We start from the raw sequence: 21416 nt of genomic DNA, 5'->3' as shown, positions 1-21416 counted from the left end.
TAGATTGAATCTCATAAATCTTGTTATAGCTGGTTTAAATTCCACATTTTTACATTATTCCCGACGACGTTGTATGCATAGAATTTCGTCGCAAAATCCTTCCGATCTTTGGTCGTAGTTTCATAAGGGGGGGCAAAGTACGAGAACAAAGAACACCGGGGGAGTAGAGGAGACGCCTTATCTCGCTACAGCATATAACGGGTTAATTAGTATTTATCGCGAGTACGCTCGTGCGGATCGACCAACAGCAGAAGCGAATGCGAAAGAGTTAGATCTCTCCCCCGAGTGAAATCAGGGGTGAATTTTATCGTCCAAGTTTCCGGTCACGAAGCTAACTTCTACCTATAACACTCTATCCGGCATATTTTTTACGAGACCGTCCCGTTTCGAACAGAATTCGAATGGAATCGAATGGCGAATCTTCCGAAAGTTTCACACCATTAAGAAGGTAAGAAGAGCATTCGAAAAAATCTCAGGAAAGATTTTTACCATCTCTTCCACGATACTTTAGTTAACATAACGTTTAATTATGCATGTCACTTTTAAGTGACTTTGAACTTGGCAATTTAGATTCTTCTCAATATATTGACGGCCTTGAAAAACAAAACCGATGAAAAACTTGTAGCTGTTTTTGATCGGTCCTAAAAGAAGAAGCGAGCTAGAGCCTGCATAAAAGGAAAGGAATTTCGAGTTATAGGGAGCGTGAGATGAAATATGCGAAGCGCATGATGCCAACGTGGTCTCGTAAAGGGAACTGGTTTGCCTGTGGAAATTAGAAAAGTTGCTTCTCGTCGGTGAAAGTGGCGGATAGACAGATGTTCGCTACAACACGTACTTTCTGCGGATACACACAAATTCATGATATTGCCACTCGTCGCTTTCCGTTATTTACAATGCTTCTGTTTGGCACTACGATTCAATAGTCTCTTTGTGAAATTTGTTTGTATCACTGCACTACAGTTTGAAAATCTAATAATTGGTCGATGTTATACGAATTTCCGCAAGCACGCAAAGGAACATTAAAAGATCACAATCAAATACATTTATAAATTATAATCATTTAGTACATATACACACACAAATTTCTTTTGAATATTTCTTTTTAATTTGTGCAAGAATATTCTCATGTTGACACGAAGAGATATGCTATATATTATATAGAGAATTAGATATCAATTTTGATGATAGATTTTATCATGAAACATTTTATACATTTTACACATATTAATAACTATATTATGTTAATACATTAATAAAACATTTTATACATTAATAAAACATTTTTAATAAAATAAAATTAAAAAAACAAATATTAATAAAATATTATATACAGGGTGAGGCACCTAAAACAGGCCACCTGAATATCTCGGCTGTTATTGGTGATAGAAAAAAATGTGTCAGACCAAACTTCTATGGTTTCGAGGGACACATAATTTGTTCTAAATAGTGTTTTATTAGGTGGACGCGTAGAGGTCATATAAAGGTCAACTTCGTTTTCTTAAATGGTATGATATGTTGTTTTACGTACCATCTAGTAGAGGGTTTGAAGATGCGCACATTGATATACGGGTCAAAATCATTTAAGGTCACTGAAGGCCAACTGCAAGGGAAAATAATTTACTTTAGGCAATAGCCTAGAGTTCTCTGCTATTAAAAATACTGTAACCTCAGAAATGAAAAAGTTCTAGCCCTTAGAAATTTTTTCTTTTTCCGCGAAGTTCTGAGTTGTTGATATCTATATTTTTTATATTGCCTAGAGTTCTCTGCTATTGAAAATACCGTAAACTCAGAAATGAAAAAGTTCTAGCACTTAGAAATTTTAGCCTTCAGTGACCTTGAATGATTTTGACCCGTAGATTAATGTGCGCATCTTCAAACGCTCTACTAGATGGTACGTAAAAAAACATCATACCATTTAAAAAAACGAAGTTGACCTTCATATGACCTCTACGCGTTCACCTAATAAAAAACTATTTAGAACAAATTATGTGTCCCTCGAAACCATGCAAGTTTGGTCTGACACATTTTTTCTATCACCAATAACATCCGAGATATTCAGGTGGCCTATTTTAGGTGCCTCACCCTGTATATAAATAAAATGATTTAGTTAATAATTTGATAGTATTTATAAGCTACCAAGGTATCGCCAATTCAGATACTTGCTTTGATGATATCTACACTCTATTTAATTAACACAATCTTCTCTCTTCTTGTATTATATTCAGCAATTTAATCTCTGTATTCCTATGCGATTTTGCTGCGAGAAATTACATGAAACTGAAAGAGAGGACTGGACCACGATTGTTCATCTTGGAGGCTAGACGCGTCGCTTCCTTGATGAAGCTAAAGTGATTCCTGGGAACAAATGTCATTCGCTACTCTCTACCTCGAGGATCCCATCCGTATCCTTCGGATATCAGTGACGTAACTAATGTCCTGAGGAACGTCACAGAGAAAAAAGTCTCTTAAGTTTTATTCTAGATTTTATTCTAGAATTTTGATTATCTTACTTTTTATTTTCTGTCGTAATTTTGATAATACAACAGTAAAAAGTCAGGTTGGAGATTATAAATATAATAAAAAAATTAAATATTGAGAAATTGAATGACACTTTTAAGTACGAAAAAAAGTTATTAAAAACGAATGAATCTTTTTCTCTATACAAAAGTACCTTGCGTATTTTTTGTTCTAGATGAAAAATGCATTACCAAAATTACATTTATTAATTCATATTACATTTCTAGATGAAAACAAAGAAAAAACTTAAAAAAATAACATTTTATATATCAAATCAAAATATTCATCAAAAATATACATTTTATGAATATTATCATCCAACTATTATAGGAAATATAAAAATATTTTCTATCTATACATTTTCTTCTTCGTAGAATAAACAAATGTAGTACTGCAGATTTGAGATTCACTTTTCCTCTCATTCTGTTTTACAATCTGGAACACCCGACACTGAAAGGGAAAGTCTTTTTGCGACGTGAAATCTGCAGTGCTCAGTCTCATGACACTGCTCGAAAATATTTTATCAAGAAAATAAAGGTCGGCCGGCACAAAGGTAATGCCTCGAGAGCGGTTTCTTCGCGACGCAAATTCATCAACGCCATTTTGCCCGTCGCATCGTGGCGAACAGGCTGTCCATCCTGGATGGCAGCAACCCCCCCGCTTTCCTTCCCACTTTCGCCCAGGGGAGCTTCGAGAGTCCTTTAATCTTCGAGCTCGGTGAAATATCCGCGATGGTGCTTAGAAGGTCGTTCGGTGTATCCTTCACACCGCCGAGACAAGTGAGTTAGCTTAAGCTTAACAGCCCGCTACTCCCTTTACTCTCCGACTCACCCTTACGCGCTTCGTCGTGTTGCGGAAACGAGAGGGATGCGGCTACTGCAAACAATAGCCGGCCATTAATCTTCATATTGCGTCATAAAACGTGAAATAAAAGCACTGAGATGAGCGCGACTAGTAAGTGTTCTCATTTTCTCTTACTTTGCTCGAAAACGATGTGCTGAGGACCTTCTTTTCGTTAATGCTCAATTTTGAGCCTAATTTGTAAGATTTAGTGATATAAAATGTATTTAACGTGTAAAGAAAATTCATTAAGTACGAAAAAAATTATTAAAAATGAATGAATCTTTTTCTCTACACAAGAGTTTCTGTACCTTGCATATTTTTTATTCTAGATGAAAAATTCATCATCAAAAAATTTCGAGATGAAAACAAAGAAAAAACTTTAAAAAATAACATTTCATATAAAATCAAAATATAAGAAAATTCATTATTCAATTATTCAATGCATTGAGTAGCCAATAATTATAAATATAAATATGAAAATTTCCTGAGTAAGACGAAATCGCTGCATCTGATCTTTTATTAAATTTTAATTAACATATGTTGTTACACGTCTTTGTACTTTGCTTTAAAAAATGTTAATGATAAACGACAGCGTTATGATTTTAACAAGGTTGTACAGAGAAGTCGTTTACGAGAGTGTTATCTACAAAATGGATTCCGCTGTCGTGTATAGTTGAGCTTGTAATTTAACTTTGTGCATGAGTAAGCTTAGAAGAACAGGTCGCATAAAACAACAACATGACGCAGTCTTACATAAGCGGATAAATGTTCCATTAAATTGCTATGAACTGATAGTAATATTTATTTGAAAAAGGGGGGAAAAACTCTTTATTCGCTGCGAATGCCTTCGAATCGACAAAAAGTATGAGTAAAGGATCGGACATGATTTCAGATGATATCATGTATGTGGCAGATAATCGGCCGAGGTCCTCCGTAGGAACGTCAGAATGTTCGTGAACTGATAAAAGTAAGATAAACGACGACAGGACATTTTTACGATGAGGGGAAACGGCAAAATTGTGCCTATATCTCACGACGATTTGCGACGCCGTTTGCGCTTGTTATTGCGTCTATAAGGCATTCCAAAATTATCTTACGCATCAGTTTTTCTCCATCTAGTCCCCTTTTTATAACTGCTGGAAATTTTATGTGTCGGAAATATTTGAGAATTTTAAGAATATGGATATACTTTTTGATTATTCAAATATTTTTAAATGTAATTATTTAATCAACAAATATTAAGATAATTATTTATTTATATATATGTTTAATTAAAAAGTACTTTAAATATGAAGAATTTCTCATTTGTTACATCATAATTCAACAGTTCCAACAGAGCGTGTGCATTCCTTCGAGATCCGAGATGGATCCCTCGCGTGATATCTGTATTTCTCTGTATCTCTCCGCTGTGCGCAATTTGCGTTGTTCATTCATGGAGAAACCCGACACAGTTTCCGTTGTGATTCGCGGGTGTGTCACGAAACTGCAAAAGATATCAAACGGGCGAGGTAAGGATCATCCGCAATAGCTTCTCGCGGAACGACATTGCCGCATTCGCGGATGCGAGGAAGCGTAGAGTGGAAGTTCCTCGCACTAGTTGCATTTCCTGCGCGTCGCCGTTGTCCTGCCCGCGTGGCGAACCAATTCGGAAATTGGAACGTGAATTTGAACGTGCGGAGAATTTATGACCGAGCATCTGGCGTCAGCTTAATAAAGCTTCCGCGGCGATGGTTTCGCGCTGACTTAATTAGCTCCTGCGCGCGGCATCCTTCTCATCCTGGGTTCTCGTATCGCGAGGCGCAACAATGGCGCTATTTATACCTTGGTCATTCTCGAGTCACGTCCTGACTCCTTCTGTTCCTTTCTCTTTTTCTCCTCTGACTTCCTAATTAAAAGCGCGACCACGAACTTGGTCAGACATGGTCTTGGAAATGGCGGAATCAAAAAACGCGTGTAAGAGCGCAAAAAAGTATCTCTTTATAATATTGACCTGAGCTGTTCTTATGCTTTACCTGCAAATTATTTGTTAATATCTCTTTAAATATGATAAATTCTTTTAATGAAAAATTACGGTACATAAAACATTTCGGTTAATTAGCATATTTCGAATCAGCCGCGACACTTTTGTTTTTCACGTGTAATTCGAATTACCCAAGATTCTTAAATTACATTAGCTTTTAGTTGCGTCGCGTGCAATTACTGCGAGCTTGTATGCATACCGATAAATACAGGCGCAATTGCAACGTAGTCTAACGATGATTATAACGCAATAGCGGTGTTTGTCGTGCGCACAGTATCGCGCGAGAGTTCAGCTACCTGTATGTTAAGCTTCGCGTTGCATCGCAAGCACGTGCGCGTGGAAATTTGTCGAAGCTCCTTTTCACAACGTGAGTTTCCGCGTCGTAACGAGCTTACGAGCTAAACCGCGACATTCCGATGTGACACGCCCGCGGTAAATAAAAATGTGATTTCCGTCGCGAAGTGTCAGTAACTTGATTATCGTGTCGGATACATCGGCGGATATTGAAGTGATATTGAAGTGAAGCAGAGGCGAAATCAATTTTTGACGTAAAATCACACTAAAGTTACTATATATTTAAATTATTTCACATGTATTGTGATAAATTATGAGTTCTAAAATAGCAATTGGAAATTTTATAAATAATCACTATAACAAAATAGCATAAATCATAAATCTTTTGAAATAAAATAAAATAAATGCATGCTTTTCAAAAATTTTTTGCCTCTGATTTTTCTCATCCATCACAATTAATGCGTCGATTTTCGCAGTGCAGTTTGACTTGCTTTTATATTACATTTTCATGGAATTTCAGCCCATGATTAACGTTTCCCTTAGCGAAATTTAGCCTTCGGATTACGCTCGACGGGAACCACGAGCCATTTTTTCGTCAGTCGTTTTCAACTTCAAAGGTAACCTTGTAGCAATTTGATCTCGGCCTGTGCTTCTAATTAGCGTGGAGAAAAACGTGAGCAGAGTGCTGACGGAAGCTCCGTATGAATTGCGTCTGCTTGTGTGTTCGCGAGCAACTGTTGTGCAACTTTATTAATCGCCAGCACGAACATTTCGTCGATTTTCCAGACATTCCGTGAAAAAAGGCGAAACAACCGCGAGTTGCCTGAGCTTTCTGCAGAAACATGAAATTTTAAATGTTCTTTAAATTTGCGAGATAGTTCAATTATATGATTCTTCTTGATTGATAAAAAAGTATTAAAGTTTTTTTGTTACATTAATATGCAGAATTACGCGGTTGGAGTAAAATGATAAAATGTCGATTTATTTCATGAATTATTGAAGCATTTTCAAATTCTTTTCTTCAATTTCGTTCTGTACGAGACAGTACTTGATGAATATCTCAGTTTAAAAGAAGTCAGTTAATTTCTTGTACGATTACTCTGAGAGAATCTAATATAGAATGTCAATTTAATTTATACCGAGGAAAAGAGTCAAGTCTATGATTAAGAATTGAACGGTATCGTTCGGTTGCGTTTCTCCGCCTTTTCATTTGAGTCGTTCGCTTTGCGTGCCAATATTACAATAATTATATAGAGTAATTGAACTAAAGTACATTCTCGAGCGTATCGTATTGATGGAACATTAATGCAATCTGCAAAATAATATGCTGTGTCGATTGCAGAGCACACTCGTGAGCAAAACATCCTGCGATATTTGGAGTTTTCTAATAATTTTACATATCAATTATTTCATGGTTAAACACAGTGGATATGAGATACAAATATTATACAATATATAATATGATAGTAGAGATATATAATACATACGTAATAATGATCTCTGTTATTATGTATAAAATATTTTACACATAATGTACATGTATTTTATACATAATAATAGAGATGATTTATAATTCATATACTTTTTTTCAAATATCAGTTGAATGCATCAATAAATATTTAAAAAAGATTTATCAACTAGATGTAAATAGACTGTATGTCAATGTTTATTAACAGTGAGATGAATGTTTGGAAAGCTATTGGCTATAACGAGCTACCTAAAATTTTGGAATTTACGAAGGACCTGGTTCCATTTCTATGTGAAATGCAATGCAATTAAAATAATCAATATCCATAATGTATACTATTAGTGTCATTCGTGCGAATGTAATATTAACCATCGTCAGGCGTTCGCTGTTTATGCGAAACATTATTCAATAATACAGGACAAAATGACGATTACTTTATAAACGACTAACTTGAAAATTTAACCATTTGTCAAACGGTAAAAAAATATGTAATATGTATCTCGAAAATTATATTTTAAAACTACATCTTTTTTATCAAATATTTTTTATAATACTACTTTTTATGATACTAAAAGCGATTTAAATCCGTCATTTATACAGTGTTTTTATTATTATTTGTCAGAAGAATTTTTGTTTTTAAAATCAGTTTAATGTATTAAACAAAATATGGTTTATATAACCGCCATAAGACTTTAATATTACAATTTAGCTTGAGTGAAATCTGCCTGACAAGGTATATAAACACCGCGGAACTGAATACTGGGGAATGTTATCCATGCTTGTTGATGTAATACTTTTCCGTTATATTTCATACACAATATATTCAAAGTGTTTCGTCCACGAAACATGACTAACAAGTTGCGCGAAGAATCAAACGCGTACAATTACTACTAAAACAAGAACTAATAATGGTTCATCATTTGCCTGCTATTCGAGGTTTTGTTAGAGGGAAAAACGAAATTTTCTGCATCGGCATTTCGGATGACTATGTCGCGCTTCTTTGTGTACCACGAAGAGGTAATATCCGGTAGAAGTGTTGGCTTTCTTCACGTTGATATTGAAAACTCAAAAATTGTGCTTTGTCAGATCAATCCATTTTCTGTCCATTTTTCGCTGTATGTCTCATTTTAAATCCGTCATTTCAACGACACGTCACGATTTTCATGTATTGTATTGTAAGAGTTTCGAAGAAGAGAAAATAAATATAATTAAGTAATATATTAAAATGAAAAATATATATATGATATAAAAAAATAGCAGGAATAAAGTTATCTAATTGTACAATGGCAGTCGACGTGTTAAACTTTTTATCAGCTTGTGCACTCGTTCTCTTCGCGCGGTGCGCGATGCATGTCAGCGTTACAACGTCGCCATGCGTGCGAACGACAGACTATGGAAGTTGCACGCGGTTATACATCTCGCGAGATCGTAATGTGCGTCATACCAGCGACTTGTTATGCGATGCACATGATAGATACATGGGATCACGCGACTGCGTTCACCGATGCACATGCGAGGATCGTGAAACCGCGTATATGACTGAAGAGACCCAAAAGTGCGTGAATTAATCAGCAACTCGTGACAAGCGCAATTGTTTGGTTATTGTTTGGAATCGTTTAATTAAAATTGCCTCTAAATGTTTTCATTAAGTTTTATCTGAAGTTCTCTTTGCAATAAGCGGTTTCAGCGTGTCATTTAAGTTCGAGCCAAATTGAATAAAAAAAATTAAATTATATCAATATGATTGTGATTTATCATTATTATTTATTATTATTATATATAACAAGTTATTAATCTGTGACATGCAAGTGAATAATGTTGGAAATAGAGATTTTAATCAGCTTAAATCATAAATAAAAATTGCAACATTTGTTGTCATCAGAAAAAATATTGTAACTTACTTCACTTGGTTTACAATATTTTTTCGTGCAGTTTATCGTTATTACTTTTTTTATTAAGACAAAATAACAAAGAGTACAATAATCATTTTTGCTACGCTTTTCCGATATATTCCCTGTATTCCCGCTTTTTCCAGAATTTCTCCAACAATAGCATAAACGAACGAACGGATCGCTTTATGCCATGCATCCAGAACAGTTGGAATATGCGTACTGCGGTACCATTGTTACGCAAAAAGTTAATTTGTCGAGTATCGTGTGTAATCGCGCCGTGCCGAAACCGTCCGTTTTTTCGAGGAGCCGTCGTTACATCGCGTGCACGTTACGTTTTGTGTGCGCTTTATTAAACTTGGCATCCGCGAGATCTTCGTTTCCGGATTCGCGGTATCTCACGTTACGACGCCGTCCGCGTCAGATTTTTAATTCCCACGAGGAATTTTGCCTTTCTTTCGCCACCCGTTCGCAATCATCGGACGACTGCGCTTTTTCGCGGATTTTCACGAAATAACGAAACGCGCGGCCGATTGCCTTTTTGAGTTACGTCGAGGTTTCCGCTAGCAACGACGGATTGGTTTTCCAACGAAAAATGGTACGCTGTATTTAAAAAAGAGAGCTGGCATTTTCATTCCGCGGTACCCCATAGTACCCATCAATCCGCACATATATTCCAGTTGCATTTTTTTTATTCTCACGCGAATCTCACACAGCTGGAAAGCTGACAATTTTTTACTATATTATTAATTTAATTTATTAATTTAATGTATCCTGATTACATATATTCACATATAAAATATTTTTTTACTATTGTCGAACTTTTTCAAATTTATAAAATGTTATTGCATTCAGTATGCGATTGATTTGATAGTCAGCATGAGAGAAAACTTTGCTATTTTATTTTATTATTTTAATTATTCCTCGCTGTTTTTTTGCCGAACTCAGAGACTCATGTGGTTGACGAACGATTTGAGTAAATATTATGAGTAAACATATGCGATTTACATATTATTTTGTGCAGTGTGATGATTCATCATTCGATGTATCACATCTCCATACGCTTCAAATAATGCTTAGTGATCCGAACGTCATGCGGTATCTGCCATGCGACGCATTATACTTTAACATCGAATTTGATTTTTATCTTCTCCTATCCACCGACGATTCGTAGCAAAAATAATTTAATCAGTCATTATCAGCGGTGGAGATATACATAAAAAAATATATTTGTTACATACTGATTATAAATTTAACATTCTGTTTATGTGACGTGTTATAACAGCTCTGAAGACGATGGAAAAAATATCTTGATAGTGCTTACTTACAATTACTTAATTTCTAGATCCTAGATCTTAATATCTTCTATTTTCAGAAGATTAGAAGATTAGATTCAGAGGATATTAAAAGATCATATCTTAATCTTATAGTTATTAATTTGATAGATATTGCAATTAAAAGTATTATTTAATTATTATTTTTGCAATAAAATTCAACCGCAATGCTAGTAATAGGATAGTAGTTTGTCGATAAATGTCTACCGATCCGAGGATTTCCCATTCTGCTTTATTTTCCGTATGCAGTTAATAATGTGTCTGGGTGCACTTTGCTCATGCCAGTGCATTCTTGTTTTCGCGCGAGTCCATTCGTCCAGAGACGCGACGTGACGCGCTGTGCCGGTGAAAATTTCGCCAAGGGGAGAGGCGACGCGGGAATAAACCTCTTGCATTTCCCATGGGAGATTCCACGGAGTGGCTGCAACGACGACGACGATGATGCCGAAGTCTAGACACCGTCAGACACCGACGTCAAATCGCGAATATCGAAGCAACGACAACAATAATCCGCTGCCTACTTCTTCGTTCACTGTCCTCTGGGATATTCCAGAAGTGATTGCTGGTTTTCGCGGGATAGGAAGCAAAAACCAACGGCTCTCACCATGATCCCCCGTGGGCTCATTGGCTGATACCAATAAAGGCGCAGCAAATCCTAACAAAAGACAGAAATAATTGAAGGCGAAGGAATGTTTTAATCTTGACTTTCTTGAAGATGTTTCATCGCAATTTCAAAATTGTACTGCTTTTTATGATAGTGTATAATTGTCGCGATAAATGTCGATACATTAAGTATTATTTATATGATGCTTAATAGGTATTAATAAAAATGTTTAAAAGTCACGAGTGTTACAGACGCGAATTATAGAAAACTAAAATATTGAAATACTGAATATATTGAATTCCGTTCATGCCTTCAGAAAACTGCGATTCTCCTTCGAAGAATATTTTCTTCATTACAATTGTAAAATTACCTTCAATTAAAAATGACAAATAAATCCTCATTTAAGAGGTCGAGAACTTTGCACAGCAAAATGAAGATGCGCTTGAGCAGCTGAACCTAAAATTTACCACTAATTTCCCGAGCTGAACTTTCTTCCTCCTCAACAATAAGGAGATCCAACCTTTAGTTTTCGCTAGCAATTCCAGGAGGATTCATGCGAAAGAGTTAATTGCTCATTAACGCGAGTTTCTCGCTGAAGAACAAAAATTTTATATGATTCATCGCGCATGCCGTCATCCGCGCTGATGGGAGGATGAAAACTATTCCAGCGCGCGAAAAGTAAGCTCTCAACCGGGTATCGTTGGAAAAGCGCTCGTGGGTGTCATAAAAGTGGAGGGTCCCAGGATCCTTCTTGCGAGTGGATGGAGAATACGGGACACTCCATTGTTGTTGCGATGATCGCTATTTACACCGCATACAGGCGCGGTCGATTGTACTTTGGATTGATTTGCTGTCCCGTTCGATCGAATGGAAAATATTCAGCTTGTGCATGGTACATTGCGTTCATCGTCCGCTACAATAAACCGCCTGATGAAAAATTACACGTTATTTTGACATTATCGCGCTTATCCGTCTACATTGCACACACAGTTTTGCAACGATACGTTTCGCTTATCGCATGATTACTGGCTGGTCATAATGAAAAATATCGAGAGTTTTTATTAGCCCGATGATAAGTAAAGTTGTGGGAAAATGATTAATTTAACAGATACGGTGATCACTAAACGAGATTAAAAATCGGAAGAGTATTGTGTATCAAAAATATTTTCGTGAGCAAATTTACATATGCAAATGAAGTAAGTACAAAAGAACATAAAGCTTTATCAGATCATAACTTATTATTTGAGAAGAATAATGGGAGAAATATTATACTTTCTCAACTTTTACGTTGAACGAAAAAGAGTTCTCTTTTGCTCTTTTTGAAGCGAATGAAGTGCGTTTTTAATTTTTAATTACAATTAGGCGAGGAAGTGCCATCGACGCGAATTTAAAAAGAGTTATTCCGGCTTTTAATAAATTAGCTGCGTGAGAGGATGAACATCGAAGGATCACACCGGAGAAGAAGCAAATGCAATACTCGTTAGAAATCGCATAGTTAGCACGTATGCTTCGCTCTAATATTTTCGCGTAATTCGCGAGAACTTTTCTCGTTCTCCAGTAAACTTGATCATAAATCTTTACGATCTCGTTCACGTGGAAGTTTTTTATTTTACTGCCGGCGGAGATAATCCGTGTATAATGACGGTCGTACGATGGAGGAGAATGAGCGGTCTTCCAGCACTGTTCATTTTAACCCTTAGGCGTACAACACATTGCTCCCGATACGCGTATCTTTCAAGATACGGTATTCAATGATTTTTTATAAATCGTTTTACATACACGCATATATTATTAATCTCTCCCATACTCTTTGAATGTTTAAGCAAAAGATAAATATTCATATAATTTTGATGTAAAATCTGTTATATTCTCTATTAATATATATTTTATATCTGTTTCCTCAATTTTTTCATTTATTTTGTACTTTTATATTAAATGATATACTATGCGTTAAATAATATGACTGATTATTATTTAATTTTCGTTGTTAACATACAACTTTATACTACAAGAATTGAGACAAATTTACGAGCGCTAAAATGCTGTTATTTTGACGCAAATCGGAACTTCGGTTCTCAGAGAGGACTATCGATAACCAGCGAAACTGGGACACGAGAAATGTCGTCAGGGAAGGAAGTAGCCCACGCTCGAACAAGTTCGTCTTCCATTGTCGTTTTTGTCGAATTCGACGATCACGCGAATTTCATCCCCCGGGTATTACCAAGTTTGCTCGATGGTCGCGCGGAATTTCGAGGCGTCTCGAAGCAGCAGGCCGAAACTCGAAACAATAAGCGCGCAGTTGCTTCCTACCCGTCGCGTTCTTACCGAGTTCTCCATTATAGAATGCAGCGCCTGTGCGTATGCACCCGCATATGCACTCGCGCATTAAGACACGTGAGTTACCGTTTATACCGGAAAAGTTGGAGGTACATTTCCATTGCGTGCGGGAACGTGACCCACACTCATTTCCATTTGACGCTGATGCTGAAGGAAATCTTCTTACGCAACAAATGGGACGCGCGATTAGACTAAATTAGATCGCATTTTGCCCGTTAAAAAGAAAGAAGGAGTAAAATTGCAATACCCAGCGCAATCTTCCCGAGAGGACGGCAATAAGTTAGGGAAGGGTCCGTTAAATTGTTCGTAACAATTTTGCCGCGCAGGCGGGACGAGTATTAAGGCAAATAAATTTCTACATTCTACAATCAGCGAGTCTCGCGCTCGCCTCACGATGGCCTGCGGGATCCGCAAAAACATACGTTACATCCGTCCGTCCGTCACGTCCGGTGTACCGTCGTCAGCAGATTGCGAGCGGATGTCGCGGCGCCGTAAGAAATCACGTACTCGCGCGGATGAGATAAATAACAGGTGCATCCCGTATGATGTACCTGCCGGCAATATACGTTAATTATCCGGACGCGATACATTTACGCAGGTATGCGGCGTATCTGCGTAAGTAGCGTATCCTGCATCCTGCCGCCGTCTAGTACTCTCTCTGTTCTCCTGCGGACACTGGAAAACTCATCGGAAATTATTGCAAATCTTAATTACACTTAAATATATATCTAAGCTTCAGCATTTATGGCGTAAAGCACATTGCATTATCTTATTTTTAATTTACTGCTTTATTGATATCTCTATAATCTGCATAACTCCAATTGCGAAATACATCCAATCTATCCTGTGTTATAAGTTTGGTACCTAAATTATTCTGTATTATATTTGTTGAAGCTATCTTTATTATTCAGTTTAAATACAACAATTGGAAATTAATAATTTTTCTATTATGATGATTATTACGGTAAGCTATTAAACGGCAGAATTACGAAACAATTTACCTTGCGAGGGATGGAGAAAAGAAGAGGGTATTGCCAATTCGAAGGTTTGCGTTAAGTAACGAAGCATTCCGAATAGATTCAGGTGAACACCCGATGATACCCTTTTGTCTTTCTCTTTTCTTCCTCTGCGCTGTGGAGATCTCGCGAGCTGGCCGCCACGTTTCGCCCATTTATCGTGAACTATCAGATTGTACCCTTTTCTCTCGTAGACTCTCGTGCCCCGCAATAGCGGATTTGATTTGCATCGGCCGACGCTCGATAAGGCACGTTGCATCGCGCGGATTGCTGGGATCGAACGTCGTTTCGATCTTCAAATTTATTTCGAAAGAAATTAGAGAATAGTCTGTTTTCTCCCTTATAAATGATTCCCGACTCATTAATTTTGACAGTTTTGACAGTTTGAGATTAACGAGCGTGCAAATGAGTGTAGAAAAAGCAGTGTAACAATTTCTGAATATTTTGCAAATTGTTAGCGCATAATTTCTGCCCATTTCTGAGCTGCAAGTTCTCGCGCGCGATTTTGCCGAGCAGAGATATATATTTAATGAAATTCGCATTTCACTCGTAATATGTCGCCCGCGCGTACTCAGCAATTTTCTTGCGAGGGAAACGGGACGAAAGATACATTTAATTAGGGTAGATTGTAACGGAAAGAACACGGGGACCGACGAAGTTGGCGAAAGGAAAATTGGACGGGTCTTTAACGAGAAACCGTGTATTCCCCTCCCGGACGATATCGTCCTCATCACCTAACACCTCTTCGTGGTATCCAATTCAGCAACTTCCGCTTGTCCGCTTTAGAAAGATGGCATATGTTTTCGGTGAACACTTTGTTTTATTTTGCATTTGAAGTTTTAGCCAAATGCAATTACAAATTAATTAACCTACATTATTACGGCTTGAAATACTTCAATTGACATAAAATAAAAATAATGTTTGCTAAATTATAAATACATCGGAATAAATTGAAGCGATTGTATTGAATAGTTTGATTAATATTATTATAGTTATGAATAATAATTACATTGAAGTTAAATGATATTAAATTGAATTACAGATCTATCTTCTTTTTATTTTGTTCAAAAGTATTATTATTTTGTTAGAGATTGAATCATATTTGGTAATTAATTATTCGATAGTGTACATGTATATAATATTTACAGTTATGATATGCAAAATGAAGTACTTGCCGGAAGGCAAGTTGAGTGATTTAAACGTCAATGATGATTAATCAGGCACTTTGCGATAACGGGCAATCTTCGATGAACAGGTTAATGGAGCGGAAACGGTGTGGATATGGAAAAAGAAGAACAAGAAAGTAAAAAGGTGTTTGAATTCTACCAAGCATTTTGTTAGCTGAATAGAAGTGCTTCGAACGTCGATAATTATCGGACAGAATGATGAATTTAGCTGAACGATAGAACTAGATTAATAGAGTAGCTGATTTGCATTATACTGATTTGCAACTGACGTTGCATATAATATAGTATAAAGAAAAAGCGAATAATTTTTGACGAAAAAATATTCGAACGTTTCCACAGGAAGAATTTTGATGTGAAAATATTATGTTCGTGTGAAGAGTATTGCGAGTTTTAATACCTGACGAACGTAGAATTAAAAAGATATTCTAAAAATTATGAAAATGCAATGCGTGAGAATTTTGCTGTTTTGTTATTAGCAAGTTTCCATTAACGCGCCCACCAGCGAGTGTTTGGAATTTATTCCCTTTGCAGCATCAATCATCCTGTCATTTCGCATAAACCGTGTCTGCACTTAGCACACGGTATTGGTTGAACCACGAGAAACACGGCCGGGAAGAAATGCATTTGTAATACTTAATGTCGTTTCTACTCGCGAGTAGGAACGGTCGGTTCTCGTCAGTCGCGCGGTTTCCCCTCCGCTAACTTTCAAGTAAATTGGAATGAAACCGGCAAAAGAATGTTTCCGAATGATTTACACGAGAAAGAGAAGCACCAAGATATCCATACGTAATTACAGAAACAATCGCCAGAGGAATGTCAGATAATTACGCGAATCGTGCTTGACGTCCTTGGTAGATTTTCCGGCGATTTTCGTTGCTTTTTACATCCGCCGGGTTAAAACCGGCAGGGAATGTAATTGGCGATTCAATTACGCGGCGGCAAACTGATGGAAGTTACGACACGATGTCGGACGATAGTCAGCCGAGCAAGATTAATGTTTGTAGACTGTTCCACAGAATCGGTCGCATCGCACGATAACTCACTTGAGTCGATAGTCGAAATCCAGCCACGCGTAGGGACGAGACTCGATCAAAGACATCCGTCGTGTTGCGCTGCGACGGAAGTGACGACGACCGATCGAGTTGCAATTCGGTCGTTGGCTGATGCATGCACGTATGTCGCTCGAGTCTAATCCACCAGGGATCAAATGGGAGATCCAGCGAAGTCGAAAATCAATAACTGATCTGCCAGCGGCCATGTGTCTGAACTGCCAAATGACCTGTTCTATGTAATGCATTGGGGCAGGAATGCAACGATGATAAGCCCGCAATGGCTTTAATCCTTTGAACGAAAACAATTCGCATGGAATGGCAAACTAATCAAGTTTACTTTGACCTTTGAATTTTAAATAAAACATCAAGTAATCGTATTTTTGATACGTAGAATTTATTTTACATCTACATACCAAAAAGAAAGAAAATTATAAAATTAATCATATATATGTATGTTTACGGTTAAAAGTGCTTCGATTTTTCTTCTTCGACGCATTTTTCGTTAAGAAGGAGTTACGATCTGAATATTCATTTAAGTCTTCAAGCAGATATTCGTCGCACTTTATAAGTAACATAATATTCTTTTCCCTCAGTACATACTGAAGGACAAGATCTTTTGCTTACCAGCTCCTGTTATTTATTTGCACAATGCAATATTTTAATATGCGACTCAAAGGAATGTTTATATGTCCCTATATTCTATTCTTAGAATATGCTGTAAGTAGAAACGGATATGGCAGGAAATAGGCGCATTATCCGTGTATCGAGGACTCCGTGGTAAACCGATGCACTCGGAGCGCGTACAGGTTTACCGCCTTGCAATTCGTGGAACTCGATCGGTGATTCAGAATATCCCTGTCCCGCTGCGTACGGATCGTCATGAATCTCAGCTTACGTTGTCGCATCGACCTTAATACATGACGCTGCAGTAATGGCAAGTGGGTCCCTTTATTATGACGGGTGTAAAAATAAATATCTAAATGCGAGACGTGCACACGATATGCACTGAAACTGCTCCGATTTGCTCCGATATTCTGTGCAGATGATGCTGCGTGGCTACTTCGTCTCAAAGTCAGTGTTCCGATTTCGTTGATTCAACTGGACCAATCACAGTTAACATATATTCAAGGTATTAATTATAAAACGGATTTCATGCCGATTTTTGGTTTTATAAAAAAAACTGGTGGTTTTTTGGAATTGTAACGAAGTTGATAAAATCACGCGTTTATTATTCACGAAACTCGGTGTTTTATTTACGATTTATTTAAATCAAACATTACTTCGATATATAAAAATTGTAAATTAAAGTTGAAATTAAATTTTCATAATCCCGATACGACTTCATCTAAATTCATAAATAGGGATCGGTAGCAGATGGCTCAAAGGGGAGTGCAGGGTGAAATTGGATATTTTGCAGCTTCTTCTCGTATAACTCGACTATCAGATAATCGATCGGAATGATTTACGGGTTGTTGCGCGGTATCGTCCTCCCGTTCGTCCAGCACGCACCTCGTCGCGACGCGGCGCGTCGTCTGGGACTCTGGGGTGGTTGTCTGGGACGCTTGCGTCGCGCTCGCGTCGCGTTGCTCCCCGTATACGCCGGCGTTGCTCCGGGCAACCGATGGGGATGAATCTACGCGACGCCCGGCGTCGAGTCTCCTCGTAGCGAGCGGGCGGGGCTGTTATATTCTCTCAGTGCGCTCCACGACGCCGAACTGACCACGTACAACGCGACGTCGACCCCACGACCCCTCTCTCTCTTTCTCTCTTTCTCTTTCTTCCTCTTTCTTTTTCTCTCTTTCTCTCTTTCATTCTGTTTCTCCGTTTTTTCTTCGGAGATCAAACGCGCGATCGAAATCCATCGCGCGAGTTTCATCCTATTCCGTAGTACTCGCGAGGATCGTTTCAGGATCGAAAGAACTTCGCCGTGAGTTAACAAGTGCCGATAATAAGGAAAAAACTCGCGGCAGTGTCGTGTCGGGGTGAAACGGCGTCGAGGTAACGAGACCGGTTAATTGGCGAACGTGTAGCAGCGCTCGAGGGCGAAAGCATCCCTGAAAAGTGTCGCGGCAGGAGGATTAAAGGGTGGGAAAATGCGACGATCGAGTGGATAAGTCGGAGATCGAAATTGGTGGTTTTACAAGACGTGTCAGCTTGCAAATTAGTTTGAAATATTAAAACGCTTGTCGCAACTGGAATTCATAAGCATAATTATTGTGTCAATTGTTATGGATATTTCTCACAATATATTGAAAGTATTTCCGAATATTCCAGTAAATAAGTTCGTAAAATCAAATATCTAATTTTATACAGTTGATAGATAATGATTATCGTGAAGATTAAGAAAACTAGAGGATCGAAGAAATATTTCTGACGATTAAGTCGAAATATCATGCATGAATAAATAAATAACAAATGTCTTGGATTGGAAATCAGAGAATCCGGATATTCCTAATTCCTGAAGATAAATCATTAACAAATTGAAAAAAAAGTTTAATTGATTTTAATAATAGCAAACGATCATTTGATCAATGATGCGTATTAAAAGCCTCATAAATTTTGTAATAATATCAAAAGAGAGATCAACAAGTCGGAGATAAACGATTAATTATCGTTAAGTAATAATTGTCATAGATTATTCCGCAAGTGATCAAGCAGTTAAACGAGACTTTGCGGAATAATTTTCCGATGATGAGCGTTTTCCTTGTTGAGCGTTATAGAACTCTCACCGAAGACTGCGTGATTCTCCGAAGGGTAAAGTTAGTCGCGTAACGATGTGAAGAAAGTTTGTGATTGGCCGGCGATGTTTAGAGGAAATTAATTGCGAATTAAAGACTCTAGCGGCGCGTTAAGTTGGAAGCGATCAATATTTTATGAATCGCTGGCTAATTTAATAAAAAGTTAAAAAAGAAAGTTCAAAGTTCATAAGAATCGGTTTAAAACTCTCCATTTTATTAATTTTGATCAAATTATAGAATTAGACATGTTAAAAACATTTTTTTGGAAATCATGAATCGAAAGAGTTTTTTGAGAGTACTTTGATGTGAATAACATTACATTGCATTTTGAAATATCGTCGAGAAAATTAATGATACAAAAAATTAACTAATTACGTACATTTTTAATCCATATATATATATAATCGTTATACAAGACAGAATCGTGTAATGCGACTTTGTACCACTTGTCGCTTTAACAGTGATCATGGCTGAACATTGTTCACGTCCGACCTAAACTAACTAGATATCCTTCGAGAGTGGAAGTTATCCCATTAATGATGCACCACGGAGTTTGCGATTCAATTCCATTTGTGATTCATAGTATGATTGTCATATAACAGAGGCTATCAATTAAAGATTAACATACGTTGGTTTTTGTTAATTCATTGAAAAACAAGAGAAAAGTGTTTATATGTTGTGTAGTTATATTGTTAAATAAAATAAAATATAGTTAGAAGCCTTTTTCAAGAATTTCGTCACAATTTAACCAGATTTTAAACAGATTACACCCTCATTATCACATATATTGAATAACAGAAGAAAACGTTATTATCAGATTTTACAAGACTTTAAAAAGAGATTTTTGTAACACGCATTTGTGCGAGAAAAATGTAACACAATCATAATATCAAAGTAAAATTTTATTGTGTGAAGCTACCAATTTCGTAATTTGATAAAATTATTCATTGAAATATTCAATAAAAAATTAACTTGACAGTTTAATTCTCAAATTGGTGTTTAACTTAAGATTTTGGAATAATCATTATATAGCTTCATTAATCGCATCGAAAAAAATTAGAACAAAAATTATAATCGTGAGCGTTTTCGTGCTTGAAATTCCTGTGGAAAGTGATCATTGCACGTGTTTGTCTTATCGTTGTCAAGAGGAAGGAGATACTTGGATCAAATACTACAACTGCGACCGTAAGTTGGATAAATGATCATTTTGTATCACAAATTGTTGCGGACTTTTCAACGATCAAGACTCCTTCAATGAATCGCCTCATATCGTCTTTTCCTGATTTTTCTATCCTGTAAAGTATCCAATCCTTTTTGATGATTACTTTGTTAATATACTTACGAAAGATATCTTTAACATGATTAAGCCGTAGTTTTTGAAAGTTTAGTAACTCCACGGGACAAAGAAGATGGTTTGCCGTGGATAAATGAACTTTTCCCGAGTAATGAGTTTTCGTATTACTATACATTCGTTCAAAAAAAGTTGATAGGGTAAAATTATGCATTGCGAATATTACAAGCGATGTAACGATACGATTTTTAGCTGACTTTGCAACGTAGCATGTACAATATTTTGAAAGTAACAGAATTCTAAATTCATTCAGGAAGATAGAAATTGTAAAGTCATCGCATTATTTACGGGTTATGATTCTTCAATCTTGCAAATTCTGCTCTTTATCCTCGCATCCAGTGACTCTGATTTTGTGATAACAAACACGGTAGTTATCGCGACTATGTGCACAAAGGCGATATCGCTAAACGCAAATACGTATAAGGTGAAGGTACAAACGAAATTTTAATATGGGTAGGCATACGCGGTTGTTACGACTGCACAATCGAGCGTGGTGGTCGGTGGGTACGAGACGAAATTCGATTAAAAGGTCAAGTAACGAGTTAATTGCACGCGATTAACCGCGCGTTAAACTACCCCGCGGTGGCGCGGGTTCTCGGACCCGCTAAAAGCGCTATACGTACGTGCGCATTATTTGCTTATTGGGTGCAACCATTCAGTGTTGTCTGATCACTGACCGCCGAATTCACTGAAATTACTTTCTTCGCTCTTTGCTCGTATCATCGTATCAACAGTCATCTTTATCTAGACTTTCAAATGACGAATT

General features: G+C 37.0%; 1 protein-coding gene across 2 annotated transcripts in view; it reads left to right on the top strand.

Annotated features, from left to right (window-relative positions):
* The first annotated feature begins 15396 nt into the window (after window positions 1-15396).
* LOC105282403 overlaps window positions 15397-21416 on the top strand; it is a 146773-nt gene continuing 140753 nt past the window's right edge. Inside the window, exons 1-2 of one of the 2 annotated variants that reach the window (XM_011344347.3) lie at window positions 15397-18646; window positions 20332-20484. The gene's annotated coding sequence lies outside the window, so the exon portion shown is untranslated. Of the gene's footprint in view, window positions 18647-20278; window positions 20485-21416 lie in introns of both variants that reach the window. The other variant, XM_011344346.3, reaches the window with a different exon arrangement.

The sequence above is a fragment of the Ooceraea biroi genome, chromosome 7 (genome assembly GCF_003672135.1).
Source record: "Ooceraea biroi isolate clonal line C1 chromosome 7, Obir_v5.4, whole genome shotgun sequence".
NCBI lineage: Eukaryota > Metazoa > Arthropoda > Insecta > Hymenoptera > Formicidae > Ooceraea > Ooceraea biroi.
Note: the sequence above shows the minus strand (reverse complement) of the source record. Positions and strands in the feature narration are given on the sequence as shown.